This window comes from Corvus moneduloides, chromosome 1, assembly GCF_009650955.1.
Source record: "Corvus moneduloides isolate bCorMon1 chromosome 1, bCorMon1.pri, whole genome shotgun sequence".
Lineage (NCBI taxonomy): Eukaryota > Metazoa > Chordata > Aves > Passeriformes > Corvidae > Corvus > Corvus moneduloides.
Window position 1 is genome coordinate 124471177 of NC_045476.1, and position 21333 is coordinate 124492509.

General features: G+C 38.1%; 1 protein-coding gene across 2 annotated transcripts in view; it reads left to right on the forward strand.

The window, feature by feature from the left end:
• The window catches only part of FAM110B (family with sequence similarity 110 member B), a 120937-nt gene that overhangs the window by 14150 nt on the left and 85454 nt on the right, over positions 1-21333 (forward strand). For both annotated transcript variants that reach the window (XM_032125984.1, XM_032125991.1), the window contains exon 2: positions 16404-16534. The gene's annotated coding sequence lies outside the window, so the exon portion shown is untranslated. The remainder of the gene's footprint in view (positions 1-16403; positions 16535-21333) is intronic.

Below are 21333 nucleotides of genomic sequence, written 5' to 3' on the forward strand. Positions count from 1 at the left end.
CTGCTTTAAAATAATAATGAATGCCATAAAATTCTTTGTTTACTTAGTGATGTGATCCTGTAGCTTGATTGCAAATGAACAAGCATCCATATGGTGTATGGGAATAAGTAAGTTGTCCTTTGCTCTGTGATACGTGTTGCTGGACTGCAGCTGACTCTTCAGGCTATGGAAGACCCTAGTGGAAGAATATGAGGTGATATGAAACCACTTCTGATGGCAATCAGCTTGTTATATATGCTTGAGGGGAAGGGCCAGAAAGTAGCCTGCAAGCATTTCCACTTCACGGAGTTGAATTGTGGTTTTATTGTTGTTAGTATTTGGCTACTAATGGAGTTGAACCCAGTTTATGGGTATAGTTCACCAAATTCAATTCCACTCCAAGAGAAACAGCACCAATGTAAGTAAAATGTCTCTTGCTCCTTTAATATTTAAACTTTTGTAACAAAATGGCTTAGGACTGAAAGTAGTAGCTTTGGTCTCAGATTGGTCTCTGTGGCTCTCTTTTTATTGCACTCTATGCTAAACTTATAATCACAGGATTTAGAAACCCCTCCCCATGCACTTTTTATTGGTGACCCAATCTTTCCATGATACAAAATGGGTCTGTGGACTTGAGAATGGTTGTTTAGCTCCCAGATGCACCTGAAGAGCTCCCAGATAGAGACAGCAGGAATTCCTGAGGTCCCACGCCCAGCCGGAAGTTTCCTGCTGCAGCACCTAATGTTGTAGTACAAAAGTATCAGAAAAGGTGGTGTGAGGCAAAAGGAGATGATATTTAAAGATGAGCCTTGTTCTTTTACTAGTCATTTTGCAGCACCAGATAAATGATAATATTATTTAATTGTCAGGGGAATTCCATTGTGTTTGAAGGATTCTTCCTCCGCTCCTCGGAGGAAGGTGAAGACCTTTACCAAGTGGGTAGATTTCATCAGTTGATCCAGGAATTTACATAAAGGTAATGCAAAGTTCACAGAGTAGTGGTGGGGTATGACTATCAACTTGAACTGTTTAATATGTTCACAGAAAGAGGATTTTTGTTTTGGTTTTTTTTTGTCTTTTCTTGAGCTTTTTCCTAACTGTCAAGTCAATCTCCAGGAACGATGGGTTGTGGATGTGTCTCATCCAGGTATCATTCTGGCAAAATCACTGACAAGCTGATGTGCATGGTTATTGTTTGTTTTTTGGAGAAGGCAGATACTCCTAAGACAAAGAGAAACTTTTCTCAGACAAAGCTTGTTGTCCTTGTAAGTACTTTTAAATCCTGCCTGTGTATTGCAGGTGCATGCCCAGACTACATGCTGCCTGGTGACTGCTACTTCTGTGAACAGAAGGATTAGAATAAAGTTTCAGCCTTAATCCTGGGTTTCCTGTGCTGATTCACTTTACGGTCTTATTCCTGTTTAGTTTCCTCTCTGTTAAAAAGCATGTTTTTATTTATACTTGCTCTCTCACAAAAAAAGAAAAAAAGGCAGTCATGGTGGTATTTTGGTTTTTATTGTTGATGAACTATGTAAAGATTTATGCTTTTTTTATTCCCCCCAGACTCTTCACAAGGTAGTAATTAGCCATGTGCTATGCAAATTCATGCAGAAAAATGACTTGGTTATGTGTTAATTAAAACTAAATGACAGCAATTTTAGGTTATTTGAAAGTACTTAAATTATTTTGGATTTGAAGTCTTACGTTTTTTCAGTGCATGCTTTAGTCCCCTCTTTGTCACTTTCAGACTCTGTAGTAAACATGTATGGTTTCTTGTGTACAGAATTTTATGCTATAATTTAAAAAAAACCAGGTTTTTGTCTTCTTCAGGGCTTGAATTGACCTGCAGAATTTTGTGAAATGTGAAAAATAGTTGTTCACTTTTTTAGTGGTCTTGCTTTTTGTACTTTTATGATCTCTGCAGTCTTAAATGTGGTGTGCAAAAATTGAACTGCATCTAAAATTTATTATTGGCCAGAACAAGCTCTTGCAACTAAATTTGTTCAGCAATATGTTTAATTGACAAGAAATTGGTAAAAGACTATTTTCTCTTTATGCAGTTTCTTTTGTTTATCCGTAGAGTTTTGTATTCAGGGAGCTATTTAAATCATCTGTCATCATTAGTTAAATCAATAGCAAGCATACAAACTGGTTTAAGCAACAGGAAAATTAGTTTCTTGGTGTTCTAACATATTTAAAATAAATATTTTTGAGTTGTGTAGTAATGATACAGGATGTGGTTTTGATTAAAGAAAACATACTAGAAGCATATATTTGTGGTGGGTGTTTTTTGGGTTTTTTTCAGGTTTTCATGTCTTAATTTCAATTTCTTTACCAGTCTATTGAAAAACTGGGCTTGGTGCCCTGGTGAGTCCTCTGAGGGTTGTGTGAAAATCTAAAGTCAAAACTTCAGGGGTTCCAAAACCACTAAGTCAATAAGATGTTTGACAGGGAGTTGGAGTTAATTTATATTTGGGTGCTACAAAAGTGTAAATCTGTGGTTAAGATGTGCAGGTAAATGTATGGAGGTAGATGAAGTTACAGGGCCACTGGGAAAGATTTCAGATGTTGACAATTTCACTGTTGTGTTTCTGTGAAATGATTGCCAGGGTTCCCTCATTCTCACCACTCAAAAGGGTGCTTAAGTGGAAATTAAGCCTGTTGGGAGGAAGTGCTGATTAGCTCTTGTGTCTCATAGGATGGAGTCATTGAGCTTGCCCCCCTGCATGGGGACGGAAGGGAGGAAAGGGAATTCTTCCCTCTCTGATCCATATATTTGTAATCTCCTGCTGTTGTTATTCAGAGGTCAAAAAATATATTGGATTCTGCTTCAGAAAGAAGATTGAATATATGTTATTGTAGGAGTGTTTTAGGTAGTTTAGGAAAGAAAGCAGCTGTTGTATAAAAATGTCTATGTAAGTGTAGAGTCTTCCTTTGGGAAAAATAAATTAGTTTTCTATATAATTAAGTGCTGTTGGTTTGGGTTTTTTTCAATTCTTTATAGAAGCTCAGCAGTGAGCCTTGAGCACAGAATAAATTCTTTATCCTGTGTGATTTGTGTGTATTTGTCTTTTAAATCTGTTTAACAAAGTAGTGCAACAAATTTGGGATTAGCAACATGCTAGTTAGCTTTGCTGGAGGAAGCTGGGACAGAAAAATGGGGAAAATCATGTTTTTTGCATTACGTATGATGAGCTGACACAAAGATTAGCTGTATTGTGCATTTCTTTTCAAATGGTCCCTGACCTCATGGGTGCAAGGAAGTTGAGACTCAGCTGTAGCAGGATAAATTTGGCAAAGAAAATAAGCACGGGTTTTGTGCTGATTTGTATATTGGCAGAAAGATATTCTCAGCTCGTAGACTTTCCTTTTACCTCTCACAAATTTAAAAATAAGGTTGATTTAGTGCCAAATGTCTTTTTTACACATGCCCTTGTATTTTGGTGCTCTTTATTGTTTGTAGTGCCTTTATTTTTTCTCTGGGTCTGCTCTGACACATATGATGCGGAGGGCTGTTAATGCAAGTAAATCAGGTACTGCTCACAAAAGTTTCTGATACGTTATGAAATACACATTTTACATTTCAGTTACATGGAATCTGGACTATAAAATCCTATTAATCTAGGCTTATTTGGTTAGGCTATGATAAATCCACTCCTAAAAATACTTGAGCTTTTTTCTATTATTATTATTTTCATTTGAGATCAAATCTCTTTGAACTATGTAGACATGCACCTGTGCTCATTTTAATCCCTGTGTAGTTTTCATCAATTATCACAGCAGGCAAGAAGAAAATCAAATTGTAAAATGCTTTTGAAAAGTACATACATGCAACTTGGGGTTCAGGTTTCTGTTTTAATCAAACATCATCTGTATTCATGTTCTTAGACAAAGCTGGCTAAGGGAGGAGCACAAAAGCCTTTTTTTGTTTTCTTTGTGAAATATCTGTTTTGAAGTGCTCTGCTGTATGATGAGTGTAATATGGTTGTGTTTGTAGAGGAAGGCTGTGTTGTGTGTATATGTTTTTTTTTTTTTTAATCTGGAGAAAATCTAGGTCAAGAGATTTCATTCTTATTAATAACTTAAAGCTTTATTCCACAAAAATTATCCTCCCTGGCTAGAAAGCTTTTTCACTGGGGAAGCACTGCTGCTCTCAAACATGGATGGGAGCATTTTCCTTTCCATCAGGCTGTTAAGATGTTCACCTTAGAATCATAGAGTCATTTAGGTTTGAAAAGACCTCCAAGGCCATTGAGTCCAACCATTAACCTAACACTGCCAACCAAGTCCACCGCTGAACCATGTCCCTGAGCACTACATCTACACAGAGGTATGGTGACTCCATCACTTCCTTGGGCAGCCTGTTCCAATGCTTGACAGCTCTTTTGGTGAAGAAATTTTTTCTAATGTCCAATCTAAACCTTCCTTCACACAGCTTGAGGCCATTTCCTCTTGTCCTGTCGCTTGTTACTCAGTAGAAGAGACTGACCCCCACTTGGCTACAACCTCTTCTCAGGGAGTTGTAGAAAGCAGTAGGTACCCCCTGAGCATCCTTTTCTCCAGACTAAACAACCCCAGCTCCCTCAGTAGCTCCTCATAAGACTTGTGCTCCAGACCCTTCACTAGCTTTGTTGCCCTCCTCTGGATGTGCTCCAGCACCCCAGTGTCTTTCTTTCCCTGTGTATTTTTGAACACCGTCATAAAACTTTACCGGAGTGTGTTCTGTGTTTGTTTCTCAGTGTGGAGCCAAGCTTGGGACTGGGGACTCTTGGCATTTCCCCTCGCCTGCTGTTCGTCCCCATGCCATGGTCCCAGCCTCCTGATCCATGTGTGACCACATTCTACCCAAAAGAGGTCTTGTGGTATTGATATAACAAAATTTGATCACAGGACTGAATTTTTTGTTTTCCTGAAAACATACATCCCTGTCAGCAAAATAAACAAATAAATATGGAATCTTGCCAGTTCTTGTTGTAGTTCATTGGGAGATGCTAAAACATGAAATCTCTCACTTGGCCTTGTCTAGTTTCCCTGTTCCTCTTCCTCAGCAGCTACTGCCCTGTGTGTTTAGCTACACAGCACCAGTGACTTGGCCTGGTATTATATATCTGAACTAGAAGCACTAGGAAGAGTGCTGTTAAATATGTAAACTGGAAGAATAGAGAAATTCTTGGCTCTTGCAGTTACAGTAATCTACTGTATCAGAGGTTTAAACAAACTTGGGGAAAATAGTTGTATGAAGCCTTTAATTTTATCTTAATCTTTCGTGTCACCCTAGACCTGAAAGCAAAGGTAGTTAAATTAGGATAATTCATCATGGAATAATTTACGCAGGGGGATGTAATGAATTTTCCATCAATTTGCAAGTTATTTAAATCAAGGTAAGAGTCTTATAAACATATGTTTGTAAACTATGGACAAAAAAATAGGTTAATTTTGATGCCCTCTGTGTTGGTATTTTGAAGCTGTTTCTGGTGTAGTTCCTTCAAATGTTAGGGTTTAGAACTTTAGTCTCTATTTTGATGTCTGGCACTGTATAAAAGAGTGCAAACTTGAAGAAGAAAAGGTTATTTTTAGTTTAAATGTTTATGTTCAAGACTCCTGTATTGACTTTCCTTTTCTCCTGCTCCTGCCTAAGAGCTTGTGGATGTAGGAGCATTTGGAAAGCCTGTTAATGTGCTGCTACAGGACCAGCAAAACTGGCTTTGTGCACCAAAAGTCAAGAAATATATTTACTGCTTTCAGGGGAAGTGTTCCAATATGTGGAGTTGCAGGTCCTAACTTCCGAAAGGGAGATGTGCAGAAGCCTTAGACACTGTAATAAGCCCATGTGATTAATATAATTGCATCTTCTTTGTGAATAACTTCTGTGGATGTGAAGCAGACTTTGAAGCAAGTCAGTTGACACCCACACAGAACCAAATTATAACATCCTGATTAAATTGCTGTGCAGTGTAAATGCTAAAGTATTGTCAATACAAAGAAAGTTTGTTCCCAACAACTCTTCAAGTATTGAAATTCACTTGAAATTTGCTGGATTAAATAGTTAGCTTGCATTGTTACGTTATTTGCATGTACAATGAGCAAAGATTATCAAGATCTTTAAAAACATAAAACACATGAGAGAATAATGTCAAATGTATTTTAAGAATACCTGTCAAATTCTGTTCACATCCCACATATTTTAACTTTTTTAGTTAGTGATCAAATGGTGACTTTTGGTCACTGCTACTTTTTCTTGGAAGTATAGTAAAATAATTCTTTTCTGGTTTGTGTCGAGCAGATTGAAACATATTCTGCCTGAATTGCATCATATGAAACACTTTCTCATCAGGGTCTGAGAAAGTATGCTTCTGAAAATTTATCCCTTTTTTGTCATAGAGCAATAGTAGATGTCACATCTCTGGAAGCATTCAAGGTCATTCTGAGCAATCTGATCTAGTTGAAAATGTCCTTGCTCAGTGCAGAGGGGTTGAACTCGATGGCCTTTGAAAGTCCTTCCAGTGCAAACTCTTCTATGATTCTGTGATAATAACTGGACATTTAAAATGCGTTGTTTCCACACTGTGCAAATGTAGGAGTAGAAATTGTAGTACTGCAATAAAAATTAAGATAGATACCTTTTTAGATATTGGACTTATGTTTAAAGTTTGTTCATTTTGTCTATAGTGCTTTTGATACTTAATTTTGTATGTTGCACAAGCATCTCCTTAGATGCCTCATATTGACCTTCAGAATGTTCAAATTCAATGTTTGGGGTTTAGTACTTGTTTGGGTGCCTGTCTTTGTAAATAACTTGCACAGAATTTTCCGCAGGAGCATAATGTGGTTAACTTTTACAAGGAAAAATGACATATCAAGATTTTTTTAGCCTGGTGGAATCATCAAAATGCGCATCTTTAGGGATATGTGAGTGCCTCCAGTGAAAAATGCCTGTTTTAATGTAGAAAAATGTTGCTTGTGTTTTTTTGGAGATTTTTTTGTAACCCAAATGACCAGCATAATTTTGTTAGCTGTGGGTTCTTTTGAAATTCCAAAGGTTAGCCAGTGTAAGTGTTAGAGGTCCATCTCATTATTTAAAAAGAATTGCTCAGTAGTTTCAGAATGGGTGATGGGATAGGACAGTCTCTCAGTTGCCCTTTGGCTTAAGGATACAAGAGAGTCCTTGCTTATGGACTGATGGCATGTGAGTGACTACCTGCAAGCTCCTATGCATCTTTCCTTTTATGACTGGTGCTTTGAAGTAGCTTTCTACTTTGAGAATTCTGTTTCCATTTTGTAAAGTTTTTTTAAAAATACTCTCTGCTCTTTCCTTCTTCCCTGGACTCAGTGCTGTTAAATGAGGATAAAAGTTGTCAAAGGGAGACTGTCTGTGTGGCTGTCTGTGGCTTTTTGTGCTGTGTCTGGTGACGTGATGTGACCGCCTGGTATTTTTATTTATAAAGTATAAGAAAAGTGTCAAAGTTCTATGTTATGCTATGCTGAGTTATGTTTTATGTCAGAACAGTATGAGATTGTAAAACTCTTTTAAATTTTACTCCTGTTTTGACATTTCACAGTGAAGTGGCTCAAATCAAGGTCAAACCCATGGAGGTACTCTGCAACTGTTGCTGCTTTCATGCCTTTCCATAGTGACCTGATACCGATGCCTTAGGTTTTAACTTTTATATTTTTCGAATCCTGTACTGCCTAGTGTGTAACTCTGAAGTTTCGTGTGGCCTGTTAGCTGCTGTTCTCTCATGCTGGTTAGGTATTACAAACCTCTCTAGGTTTGCACTTCAAGGACACCTTGATTGTCCCAGGCCCCAATATGTGTAAACTAAAGCCTTGAGAGGAGGAGCAAAACTTGGGATAATTACATCATTAACTAAAATTATAATTGGAAAATTAACCCTGATATACAAATGGACCAAACTTATAAAAGTGTGGAGAACCCGTAACCCAGGATCCATCTTTGGTGGAGCCCCTTGTAGGCTTTACACTCCCAAGGTGTACCTTTGAAGGCCCTTCAAATAAATACTTAGTTTATTCTCTTATTCTTGTCTAGCCTCTGTTTTCAGGTAGCCACTTCAAGGCATCAGTTCAAAGTTGATAAATGTTTCTAAAAGAAGCAGTAAGTGGCCGAGTCCTCAGAAAGGAAGTGTAAAGCCTTCTGATTCAAACTGTTGATTTATGCTACTCTTAGCAGTAGTGGTTGGTTTGGCTGCTTGCCCCTTGCTTGTTTGCCAGCTTCCTGCTACTTGGAAATGAACAGGGTCCTGGATTCGCTTTCTCTGGGATATGGAAGTGCTGTACCATTGCACTGAAATTCTGCTAAGTAATAATTTACATTAACAATAAACAATTTCTTTATAACTAGATTTAAACAAAGAAAAGTGATCAATTGTGGCATCTTATGTATTTTTTACTTCTGTACAGAATTGCCTCAAATGGCCTGTCTCTAAGCTGGAGCTGCATTGGTAACTACATTGCTCTTTGCTTCTTTGTTTCTCAAAATTGTGCTGTGTGGCACAAAAATGTTATTATTAAATGCCTCTGATGAAGGTGGGCTTTTGCAGAGCTGGGATGTTACTCTTAATTCCTGCTTTCATGACCATCTGCTAAGTTGTCCTAAGCATTGAGCCCATGGTCTGGAGATGGGCTCCACTTCTTGTGGTGCAGGGAGGAAGGCTTTTGGTAAGACATCCTTTTTCCATGGTGTGCTGCGTGTGATGCAAGGACTCTTTCCACAGCCTCATTAAAGTTAAATCATCGATATCTTATACCCAGCACTCTCTTTCCCTGCAAGTGTGATACCGTTTTACTGTTCCTATCAATGATGATAGTGTCATTTTGGAAAAGATCACAAAGGGGAGCAATAAACTCCTTGTATTTTGCTGTAGTCCAGTATTAGGTACATTTAAAAAACAACAGTAATGGTTTAACGTAGTTCCTTGGAAAAGATTTTAGTATGTGTTCTCTGAAGTGTCTTGACTTGAGCCTTCCTGACTCCCCAGCTTGGTCAGTAGTGTGAGTCCTGGGGTACTCCCTGGTTGTATACTGTCCAAGGGAGCTCCCCTGCTTTAAACCCTGGATGTGAGAGCCAGGTCCCCAAACTTGGCTGAGGACAGGGGTTAGGTCTGACTGCTAGAGCAGGCAGCACATCTGTGATGGGCTGACATCTGTATGCCCTTGTACTTGCCTTTTTTCCAGTGTTGATATGTTTTCATAAATATTTCTGTGCTCACTGTCTTGTCCTTTGGAAAGTAAGTTTTAGAAATAATCTCTGATTTATATCCTCTTTGTATATTTGACCCTGTGGCCTGACCCCAAGTCAAAGCTTTGTATATCTTCTTATTCCCAGCAAAGTGGACTGTAGGGTTTTGTTTTGAAGTCCAGCTGTAGATTTAGTATTTCCTATCATGGGTAATATGTCTGTTTCATGTCTCTTATTACTAACATTTCATTTGTTGACTGATTTAAAGTCAAAACTGAGGTCACCTGTTTGTATCTTTTCCTCCTCCAGCTGTAAAACATCCAAAGAGAAACAATTACAGTTGAACAATCAGGAACCAAGTTATTTTTTCCTGGTTATACTGAGTTGTGAAGAGAGAAGTGACAGTCTGGGTATGAAGTAGGGTAAGCAACTGGCTGTCCTCAAGTAGAGATAGAATAGGGAATAAAGTGAATTCTTGCTACTTTGGGGTTTTAATAACTTGCTGATGAAAAGTCTTTACTTGGAAACTTGAATGTAGAAATGTGAGCTGGAGAGTCTTTCAGGCCAGAGGAGAATTTGTCTTTACAGGCTGTAATGTCCATCTGTGTTTCAGTCATGTTCAATGACTATTTACCTCAGCTGATCCTTCCTGCTAGTTGTCTCTTCTTATGAAGTGCCTAACTAGGTTTTTTGTTTCATTGGGGTTGGTTTTTTTTTTTTTTTTGGTGGGGTTTTTTTTTTGGGGGGGGGGGGGGGGGGTTGTGGGTTTTCCTCTGCATTTACAGCTATCTCATTATTAATAATTGTGCTTGTTCTAGTTCTCAAGCTGATATTACAAATTCAGTTCTTGTTGTGTTGGCCAGTGAGCAAACAAAGGTGACCTAAAACTCCTCCTAAATATGTGCATTGTTTGGTGTTCTGTAACCATTTGGCACTTTCTTACTTCCTGATTTCCTGTAGATCTGAAGAAAGTGTCGTACTGCCTCTAGTCATTCAGGTACTTTGGAGAAGCACCCTGGCATCATTCCCTGGCAAAATTGCTTGGGCAGGTTTTGCTTCAGCATCTAACTGTGAGCTGAACACCTGAGAGCTACCTTGATCTGATTGTTTAATGGAATTGGGTGTCACTTTTACTGCTTTGAATGTTGGTCGTTGTCCCTTGGTCACACCCAAGGGAGAGGTAACACATCTCATGTGGGGGCTCACTACCAGGAGGGTTAGGACTCTCATGTCTCTTCCACAGCTTATCTTATACAGATCTGCCAAGATGATGGAAAGATTAGAAGCTACAGCAAATTTGTTTTATAATTTGTGTAAAAATCCTACTTCTCCTACTGTGGCTCGGTTTGCAACAAAAACAATCATGAGTCCAAATCCGAAGTCATTAAGGAACATTTGTGTAACTTCGATGATACAAAGATGTTTGAAAGTGTCTGTGTATTCCAGAGTATCATTCTTAAAATGATAATGTTGTCACTATTAAAAGCCAGAGAGAGGTGTCACCCTTGTTAGATCTAAAGTCTGTCTCATGCATAGTTTTGCTTATATTTCTGTTCTTTTCTTATGCTTAGTAGAGTTCTAATTCTGCCCATTGAGTGCTGCTGATTTTTGGAAAATTTGTTGTGAGAATGCAGGCAGGCATTCATACATGTTTCCTCTTTGAGCTGCAAATAATTAATTGCTCTCATGTATATTTGCATCAATGTCTTGTCTTCAGATTTTTCCCAAATAGCAGGCAAAGATGGTGACAGCATATGGTTGCTTCTAATGTTTGTTCTGAAGTCAAACCAATTACTTAGCTTGCATCTTATGAACAACGAAGTGGTTATGCTTTCATGGGGACTACGAAAAATTAATAAAGCTAAATGACAGATTCAAAAGGAGGACAGTTCAGAATTTGGTTTGCTTCTGGGGTTATACTCAGGCTGTCATTCAAAAACCATTATATTTGGGAAATAAATCTGAGACAGCGTACACCGACATCTTCCCTGGATCATAAATAAGGTCTCAGAGAGAACACTCTTTTTTAAAATTTAAAAATTAACTACTTTAATGATGTCCTTTTTAGGAGCTTAATTGGCTTTTTTTTTAACTGATAGAGACCTCACCAAAAACTTACAAAAGGTCTCTTATTTTTTGTCTTTATTTCAACTTCTGTTCCCCTCTTTTATGGTTCTCTGTAACGTTTGCAGTAATAAGGCACTGTGGCATTTTCCTATTCCCTTTCACAGGGAAAACTTAAGAAACCTGACTGGTTTGAGTAAATTTCCTAGTCTTATTTACTTAAAATTAATCATGGTACCAGGCCTCTTCTTAAGCCTATCTTCTGGTGTCACTTCGTGCTGGTTTTGGCTGGGATAGAGTAAATTTTTTTCATAGTAGCTGGTCTGGAGACACATTTTAGATTTGTGCTGAAATCAGTGTTGATAACACAGAGATGTTTTTCTTATTCCTGAGCAGAGCTTGCACATTGTCAAGGCCTTTTCTGCTTCTCACACTACCCCACTCTTGAATCATTATACTTGCTTTTCATCATGTGCCTCGTTTTCCTTTCTCATTTTTCATCATGTGCCTCGTTTTCCTCGTTTTGCAGCCTTTCTTTGAACTCTTAGTTGGCTGTTGTCACCAAACCCAGGAACGTTCACAAGTTTAAAGGCTTTCTTCTTTCAAGTCCCTTGGCAAGTTGTGTATATTCACAGAGACTGAAGAGGTTAGGAGGTGGCACATTAGCATATAAACTCAGTTCATAAATTCCCAGTCACAGTTTTTAGTTGGTATCCCTTGAATTGTGTTTGTGCTTTCACCTAGGGAGTACTTTCCATCATCTGTCGCTTTTCTGCGGAGTTTCTTGAAGGAATAGTTTTCTGTAAGAATTGTGTTTATCCTCTTTGATAGCCACCTGTCTTAGCAGACCTAATTCTGATTGCTTTTTTGTTGTCAGTAATTTGTTTGGCATCTGACTGTTGTTCCTCAGGTGCACAAAGAGAGTGACAGCATGGAAACCCATCAGGTCTATCCATGTTGCTGCTTTGTTCAAGTACTGTAATTTCCCTGCCCTTCGTTCCCCTCTATGGCAATTCCTTCCTCAAAAACCACGCCATCTCTTCTTGCTCATCTTTGGAGTCCTGTTTTACCAGGCTGCCCACTGATGCTTAAGCACTCTAATTACTCTGTCACGATGTCTATACATACTTTAATTTATTTTTTAACTTTAAAAGAACAAATCCCAGCCTGCAGAACCAGGTAATGTGCCGGCCAGAAAACCTGTTTTTCTGTGTTGCTTTTTTTTGTTCCTGTTATATTTTAATAACTGATACACACTGTAAATTAAACCCTTGATGCTGGAGACTAGAAAAGAGAGTAGCTGAGAATGTGGGCAGAAAACTAATGAAGGTAAAATGAAGATCAGCTTTTTGTCTCTTGTAGATCTGTTTCTCAGAAATGCATGCGTACACACCAGCAAACAAAAGTATTAGTGTGTTGGACTTGGTGATCTGCTTCTAATTGAAGCTTTGTTTCAGTATAATTAACGTTTAGGAGATTAGTGCACTTGATGCTTCCATAAATGTACTGTAACTTTCCCTGACAGTATATAGTGGCTAGATAGCTGTGCTGATCCAGAGTCTCCTAGTGAGATACTCAGAGCTGCAAGAATAGTGATAGTGAAACCTTGAAACTTTTAAAGATGTTGCTACCTTCCAGTTGTCCAGTTGGTGTAACTCTTGCTTGGGTAAATTAGCAGTATTTTCATCAAACTTTGTGGGGAGTAAGGCTCCTCTCAGTATCGTATAGGTGTCTTTTGTTGCAATGAAATTTATTAGTCTTGATCTGAATTGGGATGAATATTTCTAACAACCGGCTATCAAATCAGAAAACGTGAATGTTATTCCATCTCAGAAGTAAAATCTTCAGTACTGAAGATACTTTTTACTAGCCAGCAAAAGTAATATAGAATAATAATTAAAGTAACAGTGTGTGAAGTATGAACATATTAATATTAATTGTGGGAAGTGGCTGATTTGAGATTTTTCTGTATATCTTAATTTTGATTCCTCCATCTTTTCAGGGGCTTAATGCTGAATATAGGAACAGATTATATCTTAGTTTTATTGTTGATGTTCATGAAAATAAGTCTGCAGGAGTAGAAACTGCCAGAGTTAGTGGATATGGATCCTTTCTAAAAAAACTCCACTAATGTTTCTGAAAATTGTGTTTTCTAAATTGACTATATCTTTTAATTTATGCCTGATGCGAGATTTTTACCTGAAAATTAGAGATGTGAGAGTAGTGAGTCTGTATGTGCTGCCTATGAAAATGCAGGGTCTGCATTAAGAAGGTTGAATAGTTTTTCACAATATACATTGGTAGATATTCCCTTGTTTCTAGTTACGTGTATAGCTGAGATCTTCTCTACCTCTTCTGCTTTGTTAAATAACTTTATTCTTTCATTGAGGTTTGGCTGCAGAGAGCATTCATACCTTTTTTTGACACAGAAAGTACATCTTACTTATTTGAGTAGCTAGATTCTTCCAGCTGCCTAGTTCCAGTTTCCTGACTTATGTTTCTCCTCAGTGAGAGATTAAGGTAATGCCTTATCAAAGCATCAAGTTATCAAATGCTTAATCATATGCTGCTGAGCTTCCATATCAGCTTATTTCTTTGTAAAGAAATCCTACATTTTTAAAGACTTTAGTTTGGATTTTGGAAACCTCAGGGTAGACTTGAGTGAGGTTTGAAGGTTTAGATTGATGCCTTTGGGATTATTAGACTAAGAAGGCCATTGATTCATTCATGAATCCTTCTACATTACATTTGGCTTCTCTTCCATGAGATGTGTGTTTTTGTAAGTATTAAAACTTTGATTTTATACTTAGCAAGAGAATGAAAGAGACGAAGAACATAGCAACTGAGGATGAAAAGTCCTTTCAGAAAAAAAATAGCCCAAAGACTTGTTGATACTGGACAGTGAAGCAGGAAACTACATGTGTCATAAAAGGCTCCAGCTTGTTGGATAAAGGCTGAAACTCAGGATGTAGTCTATAAATACAAAACAGGTTCATAAAAATATTTTTAAAGTGCAGTTCTGAGCACTTTAGAGAAGCTGACTGAAAACTGCAGCTATTTTATATATATATATATATGTTTGTGCAGATGCATACACACATACACTCAATACCATACTTTCATCTTTAAACATGAATATATTCAACTCAGTGTTATTTATTTCCCATATGAGACTGGTAACATTGCTAACACCAGATATAAATTTGGGACTATATTTTTTGCAGATTCTAAACCAGCAATTTAGTGCAGAAGCAAAAAGAAAGGGACTCTAATTTCAACAGGCAGAAGGGAAGGAATTTTTGAAGCTGAATATTTACCTGCACAAAAAGTCACAGGCTTTTTTCCCTACAGTATTTTGTCACAAGTTTTTGTTTTTGAGCAGTACATCTAGCAGTCTTGTGGGGATTTTGGAGATGTCTTCTATCCTGACCAGTTCATAGCTGTTAACATTGTCACTCAACTTGGAAATCAAAGTTTTTGTACTTGAACTTGTTCAGGCTGTTAGCCAAGGAACATGGCTGGAACAGATTTACTAGCTTTTTTCCCTTTGACTTGTCAAATATGAACTTACAGGGATGCTTTTGCTTGCAAAGTTGCTTTAGTTTTTAGACTGAAATGAGCATCATTCAGAATTGCTGCTTAAAATACAGTAATTTGGATATCAGATTAATTTGTAATAATACAAGAGTGTGTTTCTGGCTGGTAATCTTTTGTTGTGCATTGTACTAAACAAGGCAAGGTTGAAAAATGTCTCTTTTTTTTTCTTACCATGTTTTAATTTTTTTTTTCTTTTACCAAATACCAGAATAACAATACTGCTGCAGGCTCATAGTAGCTGAGTAGCTGTAATGCTATGTCACTCTGAATATGCTTATGCCCATCGTTCTCTTGTTATTTTTTCCTGATTTATAAGCATTTACGTGCAGATACCAATCTGTCTGAAATCCCTCCGTTGTTGCTTGTTTCTGTTGTACCAGTGTTTCAAAGGCAATCAGTCTCCCAAGGTGAGACTTCATCCACCCACCCAACACAAACAAACTCTTATCTTCTGTGTGCTAATGTCAAGACCCAAACTCAGTCAGGCTCCCCAAAGACTGGGAGTGAGGAAGCCCAAAGTAATTGGTATCTGACGAATATTGCTGCCTGTTTGGTTTGTTAACAGTATGAGACCAAAAATGGTTTTCTTGAATTTGTGCTTCTGCACATATTTTTGAGATTTTTGGTAAAGGAACCCTGCGTTTCATCACATGGTCTGTAACCCTGTTTCTAGAGTGAATAACTGATTACAAAATTAAAGTGATTTGAAACCATTCAGAATTGTTTGCTTAAAAGAAACTGCTGTGCCATCTGCTTGTGCCAGTAAGGGTGCTTGGCCACATACTGTCAAATAAAACCAAACCACAGAAATCTCATGCACCCAAGTACTTTTCTGTATGGTTAGAGCTGGTCTTACCTCAGGTGGCATTTTGAGAAAAAGAACATAAACAGGGATTTAGGTCACAGCCTGTAAACTACTAAATTCTGTATGGTTGTTTTGCATGTAAAAAGCAGTGGTGAAAACACATTCATTTCAGGAAGGCAATCTCCTTATCCTTCCCTTCTGATGGTGGAATTTAAGCATTTTTATTTTTAATTTTTCTGAGCATAAGATAGTATTCTGGAGTGGACATTTAACAAGGACTGCTTTGTCAGCTGGGTGGAGGTCGTGCAGGGAGGCTGGGTGGTTTGCAGGCTGTGTTTTTTGCCTGCAGGGGCACGGCACTTTTACTCTCCTGAGAAGATGATGTGTCACACTTGTGCTCTTTGCCCTGAAGCATTTCCAATGCATGTCTCTGAGCAATTTCTGTGTGGGGAATATAATGACATGAGAGAAATTCAGGATTGATACCTGTAGGTCACCTGTTAAATTTCAGAGCTCGGAGATTATGCTGTTGGGACTGGCAGTATAAAGGTTAGAGACCATCTACAGCTGACTGAATGCTTGTGCAGTATTGCTAAGCACCTCTTTGCCGCCTTTCAGTCTCCAAAAGAAGATGCAGAGTTCTAATTTTGGAAATTTACATTGTTTAAACCAAGATTCAGCCTTTAAGGACACTTGTTATCCATTCTAAAACTGTGGCTTTGATGACGAAGCTAAATTCCTTCCCTGTTGCTGTGTCTCCAGGCTTTACTGCAGGGAGCCTCTGGGAGTTCCAGGGTGAAGAAATCTGCCTTCATCTGGAGACCTCTGCTGAAGGTGAAGACCTCGTAACAGGCCAGACAGCCTTGGCAGGAGTTCAGAAGTCTTACACCAAGGTAAAGTGGTTCATTTTTCAAACAAATTGAATTTTCTGATACAATTTTCAAAAGAAGAATTTTTCTTCTTGCAAAATAAACACTCAAGTGCATCTCTGAGCTTTCTCCTTCTTTTGTGTGCTACCTGATACAAGTGTTGTAATAGCAAATGCTGGGGAGGGGAGAGGAAAACAACATAATATGCACTGTAGGTTAGAGCCAGAAGTAATTCCTTATATTATTAGTAGAAAGCTATATCTGCAGTTCTTTTTGACTAGGGAACAGGCTGTTTCTGAGCTCTATGGCATGCTCTGTTTTTAGAAACATATCCCGCTTCAAGTGCCACATTCAGAGCTCACTTTGAGTGGCCACAAAAATATGGAAACTCTCTCTGATATCTTCAGCAATGGGAGAAGAATGAGGTTTATATATGATGATTTTCTATTTATCAGCACTGTAGTAGTTTCTTAGCTTCCAGAACCCATTCTTGCTTTTACAGGATAAATGCTGATGGAAGAAAAAGACATGTGACCCCAAGAACTTTGTTGAACTTACCATTGTTACAGTCCCACACACTGAGGGAGATTTGACTATGCTATGGTTTTGTTTGTTTGCCAGGATTTTGAATGTAGGGATGATATATGCAGTATCTTTCCTTCATACCGACAAGATTAATTGAACTTAGTGTAGAGAGTTGGCTGAAAAAAGTGAGTAGTAGTGGAAATGTTTCCTACAGATTTATTTAGGATTGAGCATAGGTGCTTCTAAAGGTCTGCCATATTCTCCATTTTTAAGAAATACCTGTTGCAAGGTATTAACTTCATTGTTGGAAAGCTCCTTAAATTAATATTTCTTGATTCGTCTGAGATGAATTGCAGATTCGTCTAGTTAATCCTTTATTAATCTTAATAATTTAAGCTGAAATTAGAGCTCTGAACTAGACCTAAATTCATTGTCCTACTATGTGTGGAGTAAAATCAAAACTGGTGTAAAATTTTCCCATTAGCAAGGTCAGTGCTTCAACTCATAACCTCCCCTCATGATCTGCTGTACATGTCTGGGAGTGAGTGCACCAAGCACAGTGAGGCCCCCTCATCCCTTTGCTGCACCATGCTGTTCCTCTTTGCTTTGCACTTCGATTTCAGCTGCACCTGTGTTTCTCCAGTCCACTAGCAAGGTCATCTTGAACAGATGAGGACACTGTAGTCAAACCTTGACAGAGCAGAAAAAATGATGATGATTATAAAGTGATTTCAAACTGAAGGCAAAAACCCCATCCAGAAATACTTATCTCCATAATGTTTCCCTTTGTTACATTTGCCTTAGGAGTACACAAAACAATACAAGTTGAGATAACAATACGCTACAAAGACACAGCATTTCTTCTGAAAGTTACTTAAACTTTTATTTATTTTAGAAGTGCAGGTTTAGCATCGAGAGAATAAAGACTTCACAGAAGGTATCCTCGTAATCCCATGGGGTGCATTGATGTATCTAGGTGGGATGCTATGGTGGTCAGATTTCAAACACAGCAGTGTTAAGTGTACTGTTGGGTTTTGGTGATGCACAGCATCCACGAGTGAAATGCAGCCTTGAACACACTCACTGCTTCCAGCAAGGCAGTTTGTTCTGTGCCTCTCTGTCTCTTGTTTCCCTTTGTTGGAGGGGTTTGTAGCTAACTAGAAACACATGATAGAAGACAGCCAAATGTTCTGGTGAAAATCAAGGACACTTCATAGCTGTGAAGGTTTTATATTTGCCCTAGATTCTTTTTTTTCTTTTTTCATTGATGCAGCTGTAACTGTTGTTGTAAATTATATGAATAATTGATCAAGGGGTTCTTGTTACCTCAAATCATGTTATGCCTATTGCTTCTCAGAACTGTGCTGCTCTTTGTGGTACTACAGCATTGCTCCTATGCTGTTCTGTGTGTGTGGTTTTTATGCCCTTAAAGTTTTCTTCTGCTTCTGACCCTTTGCTCTCCCCCTCTTTCCCTTTCCCTGCAAGAACATGTTGTTTCTGCTTCAGTATATTCCATGATTTAACTGAAAAGCAGAGTCTTTTTTAATCAACAGCAACACATTTTAAAAAAGCCTTCCCAGCCCTGGGAACTGTGCAGTGCACACATCTGGTTTCACATAAGCATGAATTGCTGGCTTCACAAACACAGAGCATGTAGTCCTTGCCACAGAGTTAGCTAAAGTGTTCTGTAACTTGAGACTCTATTTGAAATAAAAACAAAACTGTATAGCTTCTTTACCATGCTAATGGAAAACATTTAATTTACTTTTTTCAAGCCAACCAAAAGTATGACGCAATGCTGTTCAGGCAGATTTACAGTGCCTTTTCTTCCCTAGAAATCAATACAGCTTGGAGGGGCTGCTGTGGGAGCTGGCTAGCTGACTGCCATCCAGCTGCATTCAAATGTAAACTTCTGTACCACAAACCAAAACCAGTGATTTTGATTTATTCAGGCATCTGTGTATCTCTGAGATATTGTGGTGTTGGATTTTATTCTTTGCTTTATTGCCATTAATACTAGATTGGATTTCCAAATAGCAAGTTCAGTGAGCTTATGATTTTTTTTTTTTCATGAAATCATTCAGTGATTTTCTACATTTCTTCAATTCAAGTACTTAGGTGTGTGGTAGTGGTATCAGCAAAAGCAGATCTGTGTACATGGCCATGTGTACCTTTGAGTGGAGTCTTTTTTTCCCCCTTAAAAACAAACAAAAGAAAGGGCAACTCCAAAAAGCAGGCCCTCCTTCAGTATGAGCATTAAGGGCTAGCATAATCATTTTCCACTTTGTACAGAATAAGCTCTGAATATTAAATGTTCTTTGATTTCTCTCCTGCTAGAAGAGGTAAAATGCAAGTGTTCTTTGTGTGAGTCCAAAAAAAGTTTTTAGAATAGAACCATGGGGTTTTTTTTGTAAGTGAAGCCAACAGAGCAGATTTTCATAGTACACCAATTTTTTGCCTTTTGCTTCCTTTACTATTCCTCACTGCCTCCACTAATAGCTTTGACTTTATTTAAAATCTCCACTATAAGAGGCTGTTGGTGTTTCTCTCCTCATTTTTTTCCTTAACAAGATTTCACTCTTGCTGAAGAGCTTTAGTTTTGGCAGAGGGTCTTTTCTAGAATGGTCCTTAGAATGAGATCCCCGATGCTGCTTTTCTCCCTAAATGCTGTGTTTCTTTGGGAAGTCTGTCGCTGGTGGTCTGTGTCCTGGTCATACTGAGTTCTACCAGAAGGAAAATCACAACTTGACTGTTAGCTTGCCAGAAGGACATTTCATCTTCTTTTGAAGAAGAAAAGTTCTGCTTCCATTTCTCATGCAACTGTGATCCAGGCTTTTTATCCTCCAGCCATTTTTCTCTCATATACTTAACAATCTCATGGTGAATAAACAGCTTGAGAAGACAATGTAGAGGAATTGAGGTCCTTTTTGCAGGGATAGCTCGGGATGTCATAGGTTAGCAAAGAAGAGCTGACACATTTTGGAAACACGTTTGGCGCATAGGTTTTCTGTTTGACTGTTCCAAAGTTCATGTTAGCATGAAAGGTCTGTCATTTTAGTTTTCCTTTTGCAATTTTCCCTGTGCTAGCGCTGGCAGTCCAGGCTAGAGTATGCCATAAGGACTTCTAAAGGTACACTTTGAATAAAGCTTACATTTACTACAGAATATTTGCATGGTTACAGTACTAGCACTGTATTCCTGTGTAAACACTGTAATGAAGTTGTTAAGAAGAAAAGAAACGCTTACAGCATTTGCACTAAAGTTCATGGAGCATGAGATAGCTGTGCTCAGGATGCTGGTACTTTGAAGGGATTAAAAAAAAGCTTCTCAGAGGCAAACACAAATAACATTCTCAGACTAGCAAAACAGTATGCAAGTGATGAGAAGAAAGGCACTAATTATTATGCAGAGAATAATCTGATTTGAAATGCCACAGTGGAATCCACTTTGTGATCTGACCTTCCTACAAACAGATTGAAAAGCAGGAAAAAGTACAGGGCATGACCTAAAAATGGTAGTCTGGAAGCTTCCTTAGGTGTGTTGGGTCTTATTTTTGTCTAGCTTGAAATGTAGTTTTTCCTCTTGAGTCAAACCTGAATAAACTGGTTTGGGTGTTCGTGTTGTCCTCATGGTTCTGGCTCTGCCAGACATAGCTATTACTATTTTATTTTAAGAATTGCTCTTGCTTGGAATTTGAGTCCTGCTGGAAACAGTATGCTGTCAGGAGGATGCAGTCTTGCTGTTAAGAAACTTAAATAAGATAAGGCTAATCCTACTGTATGGTTCTACTTTCGGAGGTAGTGTAGAAACTTGCCTTTCCTAGTTAGGGCACCACACCATTCCACTACCTGCTTTATGGGATTTAGTTAGGTTTCTTTAATGCAGGATGTTTAAATTATTTTCTTTTATTTATATATCAGTAGAGATGGAGTAAGGATTAGGATACTGACTACCTGTGAGCTTTTGCTCAGATGATTTATAAATTTCAAAACCAGAAACTCTTTGCACATTGTAAGAATTTTTGAATCGTCATTTTGGGTTGGTGCTTCATTTCCCTGCTTCAGGAAGAGCTAATATTGGCTATTAAAAAAACCCCAACCACCACCAACCAAATTTAAAAATTCTCCTGTGGGTGTAGGAGGATAATCTCCTTCCAGTATTTGTTTTTACCTTGATATTTTGTGTTTAGAGATTAAACTGCAAACTGACTTCAGAATGAGGTTGTCTTTTGAGTTGTCTAAATCAGCCTTAGGTTTCTTGAAACTTGCAGCATAATAGATGATGTGTAGAGAATTAGG